We start from the raw sequence: 12,952 nt of genomic DNA, 5'->3' as shown, positions 1-12,952 counted from the left end.
ATTTTTGTTTCTATTTTTCAGTCCAAATATCTAGCAATATGCAGAATATGGGTGGTTGTCATCTCAGAAAGGCCCTTTTCTTTAATTTATTTAAATAAAGATAATTCATTCATTAATAAATTAAGTAGATAATTAATATTAAGGTAAAGGTTCCCCTTGCACATATGTGCTAGTCGTTCCCAACTCTAGGGGGCAGTGCTCATCTCCGTTTCAAAGCCGAACAACCTGCGCTGTCCGAAGACATCTCTGTGGTCATGGGGCCGGCATGACTCAATGCCGAAGGTGCACGGAATGCTGTTACCTTCCCACCAAAGGTGGTCCCTATTTTTCTACTTGTATTTTTACGTGCTTTCAAACTGCTAGGCTGGCAGAAGCTGGGACAAGTAACGGGAGCTCACTCTGTTACGCAGCACTAGGGATTCGAACTGCCAAACTGCCAACCTTTCTGATCAACAAGCTCAGCGTCTTAGCCACTGAGACACCCCATCCCTGCTTAATATTATTTATTTATTTATGGAAAATTATCTGGCCACTCAATTTTCTGTCAGTGGCCAGTGATCTACAAAGGTAAATAAATAAAAATTTATTTATTTAAAGTGGCCCTTAATTGAAATTGCAATAAGGAGAGGGCAGAGGAAATTCCTATCCTGGAAGCAATGCATCCAAATGAGTTGTGAGCTACAGCAAAAGAATTTGCAAATCGCTCTGCGCAGCCTTAATATTTAGTAATTCAAAAAAAAAAAACTTTTTCATTTATTTATTTGGCTTCTTTTGTTCTTGACTACCCGCCCCGTGAAGTGAAATTAAACCAGAAAATGTGGTGATCCACTCTGATCACAAGCATGCCCTGATTTACAAAGACCTCTTAGAAAAATCTCTCTATCGTTCTACTATTCCTGAATCCTATGCTCATAAATATATGTATGATTCGGGTAGCAATAACTAAATAAATTCTGGTTGAGGGCATTCTTGAAGAGGAGCTCAAAGCCATCTCTGTAGCTGCTTGTAATGCACACAGCGTAATTGTTACACAATTCAGAGTTGTCGTTGTTTTTTTAAACAGTAGTAAATCCCACTTCAAAGAAGTCTTACCCTACCTGCTCCATTCAAGCATGGACTTTCCAAAAAGTTTTTTTTAAAAAAAAACAACAACAACCCAATCCCCTTTGGGGTGGGAACTTTATTTCATAACCCTTTTCTGAGCATAGCAATTTGAGTGTAGGAAAATCAGCTGAAGACAACAGTTCCTTAGCAAGTGCTTTATGAAATATACTGTAGGAAGTTAGCACCACCCCACTCCTAGAAAAATGAAATATTCTAGGAAATATTAAAAAGGTAGGATATTTCATTTCCCTGGATGAGAGATGAAGTTTTTAGGCAGGAAACAGAAACCTGTCATGTCAGGTGTGCCTACAACACACCTGACATAACAATAGTTGAAAAGAAAAAAGTTTGGTTCATTGACATTGCAATACCTGGTGATGCGCGAATTGAAGATATGCAGCAAGAAAAAATCACAAAGTACCGGGACTTGCAAACTGAAATTGAGCGTCTGTGGAAAAAGAAATCCTGTGTTGTCTCAATTGTAATTGGAGCCCTTGGAGCAATACCTAAAGGGCTACCTCGCTATTTGAAAATTCTAAATTTATCTGACTTGAACATTCTGACTCTACAAAAAAAACCACCCTACTTGGAACAGCTTATATCCTCCAAAGTTATCTTAACAGTTCCTAGGTCCTGACCCAAAGGTTGTGGATCTCACCAAAGATTAACCAGATAATAATAATTATAGTGAAAAATATGATTTACCTGTATCCAGAAAGTCATGGGAACATAAAGTGGAAAAAGGTTATCGAAAATGAGATGGTGAAGATCTTGTGGGACTTTCAAATACAAACGGATTGTCATTTGGAGCACAACACGCCAGATATCACGGTTTTAGAGGGCCGAAGTGTACAGTTTATTGATATTGCTGTTCCTGGAGATGCCAGAGTCGAAGAAAAAGAACTAGAAAAAATAATGAAATACTGCGACCTGGCCATCGAAACTACACGGCTATGGATGAAGCATGTAACAGGGATACCCATTGTCATCGGGGCACTTGGCACCATGTCCAAGAATTTTACAAGATACATCAACAAATTGAAGCTTCCTGCAATAACACCAGCGGAACTGCAAAAAACTGCGCTACTCAGAACATCGTATATTTTAAGAAGGTCCTTGGTTGATACCTAGGACGCTGTCAGCACACCGTATCAACCATTAGCACCAGTTATTCGTAATGCATTTTTGAATATTCAGTTGGCTGAGTTTCATGTTTAATTAATAAAGTATATAATAATAATAATGATAATGACAACAATAATAATATTTGCTTATCAATTTTACTAAACCTTCCTTATGTAACTAATCCTTCTCTTATGTTTCCGTGTTTCTAACTTCTGTTTCTGCTAGTTAGCCATTGATAAAATTGGTCCCACGTTAAAGAGTATTCAGTTTCTTCCTTCTCCTTAATTTTAAGTGTTAATCTATCCATTTCTGCACATTCTAATATCTTTCTTATTATATTTTAATCCGTAGGGATCTCTTCACTTTTCCACTGTTGTGCAAACACAATTCTAACTGCTGTTAACACATGTAAAATTAAGTATGCATTCCCTTGATTGTATTTGACTTAAGACTTGCAGTGCCTCACAGTGGTTGAAAGAAGATTCTTTCGACTATTCATCTGAAAGTGGGCATAACAACACAGTCCTCTGCACACTTTCAGTGAGAGCAAGCACAAAAAACAGGAGAATGTTAGTGAAAGCACAGGAGGAATTGTGTCAAACGTGCCTCCTCCTTCAACAGGATAAGGCCGTTTGACTATTATTATTATTATTATTATTATTATTTGCTTGCTTAAGCTGATTTCACACAGCTCACTTGAGCCGCAAGGGTGCATTTTTGAGTTGGGCATAATCCGTTGTGTGAATCCAGGCACTTTATTACATTTTATTAAAGAAACCATCGTTTAATGAGACACATGCGCCCATTTTAGTGCCCTAATCCACAAGGGAGGCAGTAATATTGACATGTTGTACAGTATTGCCATAACAACCTGAGCTATCTAAATATGAAGCGCTTTGAATAATTTAAAGAGACATACTAATATATTTTCATCCTCTTCATTATTCTACAGTATGTAGGATTAAGGCCAGAGATGGTATTCTACCAGTTCACCTGAATGGGTAGAGGAAATTGTGGGTGGCCCCACCCATTCTATAGCATCCCATTCAGGTCCTTTTTTAGAGAAAAGTGCATGCATGGAAGGCTTAGCCCATGCATGGAGGTGGGTGCATGCTCACATTTGCAAACCGGTAGGGAAGGTAAGTAAATACCACCCCTGGTTAAGGCCCTGAGTCTATACAGTTGTAACTCATTCAATCACTGGAGAGAGAGAGAGACAGAGAGACAGAGGAGAGAGACAGAAAGAGAGACAGGGAGACAGGGAGACAGACAGAGACCGTGAGAGAGAGAGAGAGACTGTGAGAGAGAGAGACAGAGAGACAAAGACAGAGACAGAGAGAGAGACAGAGACACAGAGAGATAGACAGAGAGAGAGAGAGAGACAGAGAGAGACAGAGAGATAGACAGAGACAGAGACAGAGACAGAGACAGAGAGAGTGAGTGAGTGAGAGAGAGAGAGAGAGAGAGAGAGAGAGAGAGAGAGAGAGAGAGAGAGAGAGAGAGAGAGAGAGAGCTCTCCATCATAAGACTTCTTATGTCTCCATAAGTCCATTTATCTAACAACCAAAAACCAATTTGAATTAGATCCATATAAATGCTTATGTCCCTTGGCCTGTGTGGGGCATTTGAATTCAGATCTTTTTCATTGATTGATTTCAATATTAAAACTAGCAGCCTGGGTTACTCGGATGTTTTCTCTTGGTTAATTGATAGTTTCTATCTTAAAAGATCTACTCCGCAGCCCCCAAAGAAATTCTTCACTTCCTTGCTTTGAAAACAAAGCCATCCTCTTTTGGGCATGACTTTGGAAAAGTCAATGCATTTGTGAGCTCTGAGTTCACCCCATACATTTAATACCAATGTTCACAACAAGGCGAAGAAGGAGAAAGAAAGAAAGAAAGAAAGAAAGAAAGAAAGAAAGAAAGAAAGAAAGAAAGAGGATGAGGGAGGAAGGGGAGAAAGAAAGAAGGGAGGGAAGAGGGAGGAAGAGGAGGGGGAGGGAGGGGGAAAGAACAAAGAAAGAAAGAGAAGGAAGGAAGAAACAAAGAAAGAAAAGGAGGAGGGAAGGAGGGAGAAAGGAGGAAGGAAGGAAGGAAGGAAGAAAGAAAGAAAGAAAGAAAGAAAGAAAGAAAGAAAGAAAGAAAGAAAGAAAGAAGAAAGAAAGAAGCTGGAGGGAGAAAGAAGGAAGGAAAGAAGGAAGAAAAAAAGAAAAAAGGAAGGAAGGAAGAAACAAAGAAAGAAAGGGAGGAGGGAGGGAGGCAGGGAAGGAGGGAAAAAGGAGGAAGGAAGAAGAGGAGGCATATTTCTGTCATTACAAGCATGATATTTACAAGTTTGGAAAGATACCTATCTACTATCTTCTGTCTGTCTGTCAGTTAGATAATGATCTGAACATTATTTAAACAAGTGTTCTACAGTTGAGAATCCCAACTGGATTCTATAGCAATGTACATGCCTTGGGTCCTACTTTTTTCTATTGTTAAATAAAGTTGCTGATCACATAATTGTATATAATATGACATAATAAAAGGTAAATACCACTCACTCATCATGAAATCTCCAGAACTGTAAAGCCTACAAACTTGAAATTTGGCACATATATTCCTCTCGGCTTCTAGGTACTCGCTAAGAAAGGATTTTTTAAAATAACCATCAGATCATTAGTAATTCTTATACAATAATTCACATGCTCTGATGCTAAGGCATTCTACTTCCCCTCCCCACCTGAAAAGAACTCTGTTCCAACTACTAGTTGCCTCGCATTCCATTACCTCAGTTCAAATTGGCGGACGTTCCACTCCTTCACTCAGGAACTGCCTGGGGCTCCTTACAGTACTAAACATTGGTACCTCGCCAAAATGTCTATGTCTTCCACCTACAGAATGGCTTCCGAACTCAAGGCAGTGGGAGCGATATTCCCTTCTGTATTTCAGTCACCGACCACCACTGAGCGGATTCTGAACCAAATTCCTCCTGCATAGCCCAGTCACATAGTTTCATTGCAAAGCACGGGTATCCACCTACTAGTATGACATAAAGTTTACATGAATGTACAAGACATTTTAATTAATTTAGGGAAACGTAATATTCTGGTGCATTTTGTCTTTCGCTTTTTCAGGTTGAGGGGAAGGAGGGATGGCGGAAGAGAGGGGGGGTGACCCTCCTATCCTATGCTTGTTTCTCTAGCAGGTTAATTCATTAGAGTCCTGGGGCCCAGAATGAAATATAAGTTTCTGGCAGACAGACAACTGCCTGTGGGATTACCGAGAGCAGGATCTCCCATGGCATTCTGGACAACCAGCAAAATGTTGGAGAGGGGACCTCTACTGTAGCAAAAAGAAAAAAAAATAGTATCAATAATTAAATACAATAGTTTGCTTACATTTACTGTATTGTATATGGTTGATCTTTCATCATCAGGACTTAGTTGTGCTTTGTTGAGACAAATTCTCCACCTGAAGGGCTGTCAATCCTGCATCACATTATCTCCTCCTCTTGATGGATTGTCAAGTCCGAGTCTTAAAATATCAACAAACTCTAAGAAAGAAGAACAAGGACTTTGAAGTGACTGAATCTGAGCTCAGCTTTTTGCTGACTTCCTGGAGATCCCATCCCTATTTGTTTCGTTTTTCTTGGCAGGGATAGAGAAGGGGATTGTACTTGTCTCTCTTCGGGGTAATTCTCTAAATTATCAATCTAGCCACCAACTTGGGATGTGTTAAGATCGCCTACTAGCCAGATCCAAACTTAGTTGGCTTTTTGAGATCCACCCAGGTGAGGTAGAAGCTCTTACTTGCTATGACAAAACAGCAAATGGGCAACAAGAGGGTTTCGTTTGTATCATTGTGTGCAGGAGTAGACAACAAGGAAAGATGTCTGAAATGGTATAGGGCTGTGATGGCGAACTCATCGCATGCAGAGCCTTCTCTGTGGGCAGGCCAGAGGTGAGATTCAGCAGGTTCTGATCAGTTCTGGAGAACCGGTAGCGGACATTTTGAGTAGTTCGGAGAACCGGTAAATGCCACCTCTGACTAGGGAGGAAAAGAGAAGGAGAGAGGAAAGGTCTGGAAAGAGGGGAAAGGAGAAGGAGAGAGCAAGGGGAAGTAGAGAAGAGAGAGATGGCAGAGGGAAGAGAAAGGAGGTATGGAGGAGGAGAGAGGGAGAGGAGAAAGGTTGAAGATGAAATAGACTATAATATTCTGCTTTCCATATAATATTGTATATGGAAAGCAGAAAAGCAAATGAAAGTTGATGTGGCCTGATGGTAAGAGGAATTGGTATAATATTGAATATTTTAAAAATGTATGTTAAGATGTAACGGTGTACTTTGGATTATTTGTATGTTAAAAAATAAAAAAAACTTTTTACAAAAAAAAAGCCACCTCTGACTGGCCCCACCTCCCTCTATTCTCAGCCTCCCAAGTCCCAGCTGATCGGGAGGAAATGGGGATTTTGTAGTAACCTTCCCCTGCCACGCCCACCAAGCCACACCATGCCCACCAACCCACGCCCACAGAACCAGTAGTAAAAAAATTTGAATCCCACGACTGGGGCATGTGCGCCGTTACCCCAGATCAGCCAGCTGGTCATTGGGTTTTTGACATATGCATGCATGCCAGGCAGCTGGCCATCGGGTTTTCACCATTCTGGCATGCGCTTGCATTTATTCTTATTCTTATTCTATTATAATTATATTATAATTTTTAATTTATTCTTATTCTATTTTCATTCTGTTCTTATTCTCATTTTCATTCTCATTCTTGTTCTATTCTTATTCTATTCTATTTTATTCCTATTCCTATTTTATTCTAATTATAATTCTATTCTTCTTCTTATTCCATTCCATTCTAATTCTAATTCTATTCCTATCCTTTCCTTTCCTATCCTATGCTACACAAGGAATGGCAATCATCTTGCTAACTGGGCTTTACTCACAAACCCTGTGAGCCCTGTCTCCAGCAGCATTTTTTAAGATCCTTGCTTCATCTCACTTTAGCAGGGATACAATGTTTTGTGTTTGTGTACAAACATATTTGTTAAAGGAAAAAGAAGGCAACAAGGAGTCCTATCAAAAAAGTATCCACATTGTATCTGCCAGCAAAGAAAGCCAGAAGTTATTTTTTTCAACATTTCATATTTTCTGCTGTCTGCCCTCCCCCTCTTATTTGCTTCTTTTCTCCTTTTTCTCTTCTTTTCTCTTTATCCCTTTCTCTTCTATTTTATATTTTTCCAAATTTCAATAAAGTTATGAAGTTTGAGGACTACTTGTTCGTTTTTGAGGTATTCATGTACTTTGAGGACTACTTGGACCTGGCTAGTCTAATGAAGAGAAGGACCAGGGGAGACATGATAGCAGTCTTCCAATATTTGAGGGGATGCCACAGAGAGGAGGGGGTCAAGCTATTTTCCAAAGAATCTAAAGGCCAGACAAGGAGCAATGGATGGAAACTGACCAAGGAGAGATTCAACCTAGAAACAAGGAGGGACTTTCTGACAGTGAGAACAATCAACCAATGGGACAGAAGTTGCCTTCAGAAGTTGTGGGAGCTTCATCACTGGCAGCTTTCAAGAAGAGAATGGACTGCCATCTGTCAGAAATTGTGTAGGTCATGTCCCTTGCTTGGTCGGGGTGGGTGGGGGTTGGACTAGATGACCTACAAGGTCCCTTCCAACTCTGTTAATCTAATCTACTATTTCCATGCTCAGCCTGCTTCAATATATAGGCAACCCTCGACTTATCACCACGATTGGGATGGAACTTCCATTGCCAAGCAGTGCTGTTGTTGAGGCATTGCCCACTTTCACAACCTTTTCCCACAGTGGTTGTTAAGCAAATCACACGGTCACTAAGCCAATCCAGCTTTCCTCCCCCATCAATTTTGCTTGTTGGAAACCAGCTGGGAAAGTTGCAAATGGCGATTACATGACCCAGAGGTTTTTGCAAGCATCCTAAATACCGGAGCGGATGGGCCCCACTCAGTGGACCAGACGGGCCGCCAACAGCGAGTCTTGTGAGACCATCCTGGGAGGAGTTTGATTCTGTTGCCCCCGAGGATTTAGATAGGTTGCGTGGACGGCTGCGACCCACCACATGTTTAATGGACCCGTGTCCCTCCTGGTTGGTACTGGCATCTTGGGAGGTGACCCGAGGCTGGCTTCTGGGCCTGGTGAATGCCTCATTGGGTGAGGGATCCTTACCAACCGCCTTGAAAGAGGCGGTGGTGAGGCCCTTGCTTAAGAGGCCTTCGCTCGACCCAATGGAGCTAGCTAATTATCGTCCAGTCTCCAACCTTCCGTTTCTAGCGAAGGTTGTAGAGAATGTGGTGGCGCAGCAGTTTCCACGACACCTTGACGAATCCGAGTATCTAGACTCACGCCAGTCCGGCTTCCGACCCGGGCACAGCACAGAGACAGCCTTGGTCGCGTTGGTTGATGATCTCTGGAGGGCCAGAGATAGAGGTTGTTCCTCTATCCTGGTCCTATTAGACCTCTCGGCGGCTTTTGATACCATCGACCATGGTATCCTATTGCGCCGGTTGGAGGGGATAGGAGTCGGAGGTACCGTTTTGCGGTGGTTTGGCTCCTACCTCTCCGACCGGAGGCAATGTGTGTTGACAGGGGGACAGAGGTCGACCCCGAGGCCACTCACTTGTGGAGTGCCACAGGGGTCGGTCCTCTCGCCTCTCCTGTTCAACACATATGTGAAGCCGCTGGGTGAGATCATCCGTGGTTTTGGGGTTGAGTATCACCTCTACGCTGATGATACTCAGCTGTATATTTAAACTCCAAACCACCCCAACGAGGCTGTCGAAGTGATGTCCCGGTGTTTGGAGGCCGTCGGGGTCTGGATGGGGGACAACAGACTCAAACTCAACCCTTCCAAGACTGAGTGGCTGTGGCTACCGGCACCTCGGTTCAGCCAGCTGATCCCATCGCTGGCCATAGGGGGCGAACAATTGCCCCCTGTGGAACGGGTGCGCAATTTGGGCATCCTCCTTGATGCCCGGCTGTCAATGGATGACCATGTGGCAGCCGTGGCAAGGGGGGCGTTCCACCAGGTTCGCCTGGTGCGCCAATTGCGCCCCCTACTGGACCGGGATGCCCTACGCATGGTCACTCATGCGCTGGTGACGTCCCGCCTGGATTACTGCAACGCTCTCTACATGGGGCTGCCCTTGGGACGCGCCCGGAGACTGCAGTTAGTTCAGAACGCAGCCGCGCGGGCTGTGATGGGGAGTACGAGGTACTCCCACGTAACACCTCTCCTGCGCGAGCTGCACTGGCTGCCTGTGGTTTTCCGGGTGCGTTTCAAGGTGCTGATTACCATCTTTAAAGCGCTCCATGGCACGGGACCTAGTTACTTGCGGGATCGCATCCTCCCACATACATCCCTGCGGCCAATACGCTCACACAGGAAGGGACTTCTCCTGGTGCCGTCCACTAGGCAATGCCAGCGGGCGACACCGAGGAGTAGGGCCTTCTCTGTGATGGGCCCAACCCTCTGGAATGACCTCCCCCCCGACATTAGAACCACTTCTGACCTCCGCTCCTTCCGGCAAAAACTGAAGACCCACCTGTTCCGATTAGCAGGCCTGGCATAATTCAACTGTCCCTCCTGGCAAATGTATTATATCTGGTTATTTTAGGGGCTTTTTAATTTACCGTATTTGTTTTTAGGGGTTTGAATTTATTTTATATCTGCTTTGTACAGTTCTTTTAACTACATTTTAACCTCCTCCATGTCAATTGTCAACTGTACATATTTAATTTAATTTTATTGTATCCTGTTATATTTTGTATGAACTGTACACCGCCCCGAGTCCCTTGCGGGAGAGGGGGCGGTCTAGAAGCATTAAATATTATTATTATTATTATTATTATTATTATTATTATTATTATTATTATTATTATTATTATTATTATTATTAAATACATTGCCAAGCACCCAAATTGCAATCGTCTCACCACAGGGATGCTATGACAATCGCGAGGCCTATAAGGTCCCTTCCAACTCTGTTAATCTTGTTTTTTTTTTTTAATGTAAATTCAATTGCTCAAAGACCACCTTCAAACAGCATTCTATGCTGGAGGTTAAGAGGTACCCCGCCGGAGTGTTTAGACTGGTGTAACTGTTATTAGATCTGTGGCCAGGTGTGGGAAGCCTCTCAAGAATGCAGGCTGATCCTTCTAAAGATGTTTTGCAATATGTGTGGAGGCCCCCTTCCCCAGCAGACAGTTCCCAGCCCAGAGCCAAGGTGGAGGCTCCCCTCTCAGGAACAAACCTGCCATTCAAATGGATTCCCTTTTCTGCTCCGGAATGGCAGCTTGGGATGTGTGTATACAGCTGGACTCCACCTTCCTTGAGACAAGAGGTTGACACCATGACCTCCCTCTGTTTTTCCTGCCCTTAACATGACACCTTGGTTTCTCTTCCCCTCCTCTGGCCACATTGGAGGCAAATCTCTCCGATGTAGGTCAATTCCTGTCAACAGGACTTGTTTCCGTAGCTCATTGCCTGGGCACATTATTTTTGAAGCGCTGCCAACGAGGACAGCCGTACAGCCTCATTTCTGGATTAAGAGAAAGACCTCCAAGAAGCCCCTTTGATGGATTTGTTCACCTCGTAATGTAATATACCCCAAGTGGTTAAAAGCTCAGACAAGAAATTTCTTCCCGCCCAGCGTGGTTTTTTTGTTTGTTTGTTTATCTTCTCTTTGAAAGCCAGTATTCCAAGCCTATTGACGGTTCTTAGTTTATTTCACTTTATTGTCATTTCACTTTGTGCAAGGAAATTAAATGCCATCTCCAGTGTACATTATAACTATAAAAAAAAATGTGAGTTGTGTTTTATTTTATTCACCATCCAGAGTCACTTGGTGAGCGGATAACAGATCACAGATTAACAGAGTTGGAAGGGACCTTGTAGGTCATCTAGTCCAACCTCCTGCCCAAGCAGGAGACTCTACGCCATTTCTGACAAATGGCAGTCCAGTCTCTTCTTGAAGGCCTGAGGGGTTCCTAAATATAATACAGGTAGTCCTCGACTTACAAAAGTTTATTTAGTAACCGTTTGAAGTTACAACAGCACTGAAAAAAGTGACTTCCTCATGGTCACATTATCAAAACTCTTTCCTTTTTTTGCCCGGGACCTCAAACCATGTTTGTTCAACATTAAACCATCTTTCCAAGCAGTCTCCATATTTCCAGGGTCTTTTTCCCCACTTGGAACTGAACCCAGAAGGACATTTTTTCCAACAAAACTAAACAAGAAGAGAACCAATCTAGAACTAAGGAGAAATTTCCTAACAGTGAGAACTGTTAACCAGTGGAACAGAAGTTGCCTTCAGAAATTATGGCTGCTCCGTCACTGGAGGTTTTTTAAGAAGAAATTGGACAGCCATTTACCTGAAATGGTATAGATCTTCTGCTTGAGCAGGGGGTTGGACTAGAAGACCTCCAAGGTCCCTTCTAACTCTGATGGTGTTCTATGTTTGATATCATTGTATTCAACCACCCAAGACTATCCTAGCACTACCCCAGCCATATCATTATCTAGATCCAACCCTAATTAGCTTTTTTAGATGATTCTGGCACTGCCACCTTGCTGGGCATCTTGGTGCAGGGAATGAAAAAAAAAAAAACAACTCACAGAAAGTGTTCACTAACCTATGTAGGAAGTTAGCACTCACCCTTCTCCTAGGAGATATTTTAGGAAAAATTAAAAGGGCAGAATATTTTCCCTAAAAGGGAGGCAGAAACTCATCCCCCACACCGTCACCTTTGTCAAGGCCTGGGCCAGTCTATTCTACATAACAAAGAGCTACCTCCTTCAGGAAGAGCCATAATAGGAATCCTAAAGCCCAGGGCTGGGTTCCTACCGGCATTATTACCAGTTCGGCGTGTGTGGCATTTGCACCTAAAAACGTCTGTCCATGCGCACATTAGAAAAGGGAGAAAAATATTTTTTTTCAATGAAGATTGTTCTGTGCATGTGCAGATCAGAAAATCAAGATGGCGCCGCCAAAGATAGAACCGGTTCAGACGAGTGTCTGGTCGAGTTACTGCCTAATCGGCTGAACAGGGCCAAACGGGTAAGAACCCACTTCTGCTAAAGCCCTTTCATTATATCATCACCTAGCAAGAGTCAACCAAACTTGGGACTAAAAAACACAACTTACAATGTTACCCCTGCATGGCCCCATGGGAGTCTGACAACCAATCAGAATACAAGCTCAAATTCAAAGCCCAACACAGGGCATAAAACCCCGGGCACTCTCAGCATCCCTTCCATTTTTGGCCCAGGACCTCAAACCATGTGGTCTTGTCCATCATCAATAAACCTTCTTTCCAAGCAACTTCCATGAATCCAGTGTCTTTCTCCCCACTTGGAACTGAACCCAGACGGACCTTTCTTCCAATACCTAACAGCAGCGAGCATTATTTTCGCACAATATTGGAAAAAGGAAGAAATAGCGCAAGATGAAGAGATAATTAAGAAGATATTAGCTGGTGCAGAAATGTGAGAATCGAATGGAAAGAAGACACAGAATATTACCAAACATGGAACCTATTTTACCAGGGGTTGGGGGAAAGGGGTGGAGAATAAGAAGGGAATTTGTATTGTTAAGCAATTTAAATACCCAGACAACATGATGTTTCTTAAGCCCTAAGAAATGTAATAAATAGTGTTGGAAGAAATGTCTTTCTGGCTTCAGTTCCAAAT

This window comes from Natrix helvetica (genome assembly GCF_964273705.1).
Source record: "Natrix helvetica genome assembly, chromosome: 8".
In the NCBI taxonomy this organism is placed as follows: domain Eukaryota; kingdom Metazoa; phylum Chordata; class Lepidosauria; order Squamata; family Natricidae; genus Natrix; species Natrix helvetica.
This window is presented reverse-complemented; position numbering follows the sequence as displayed.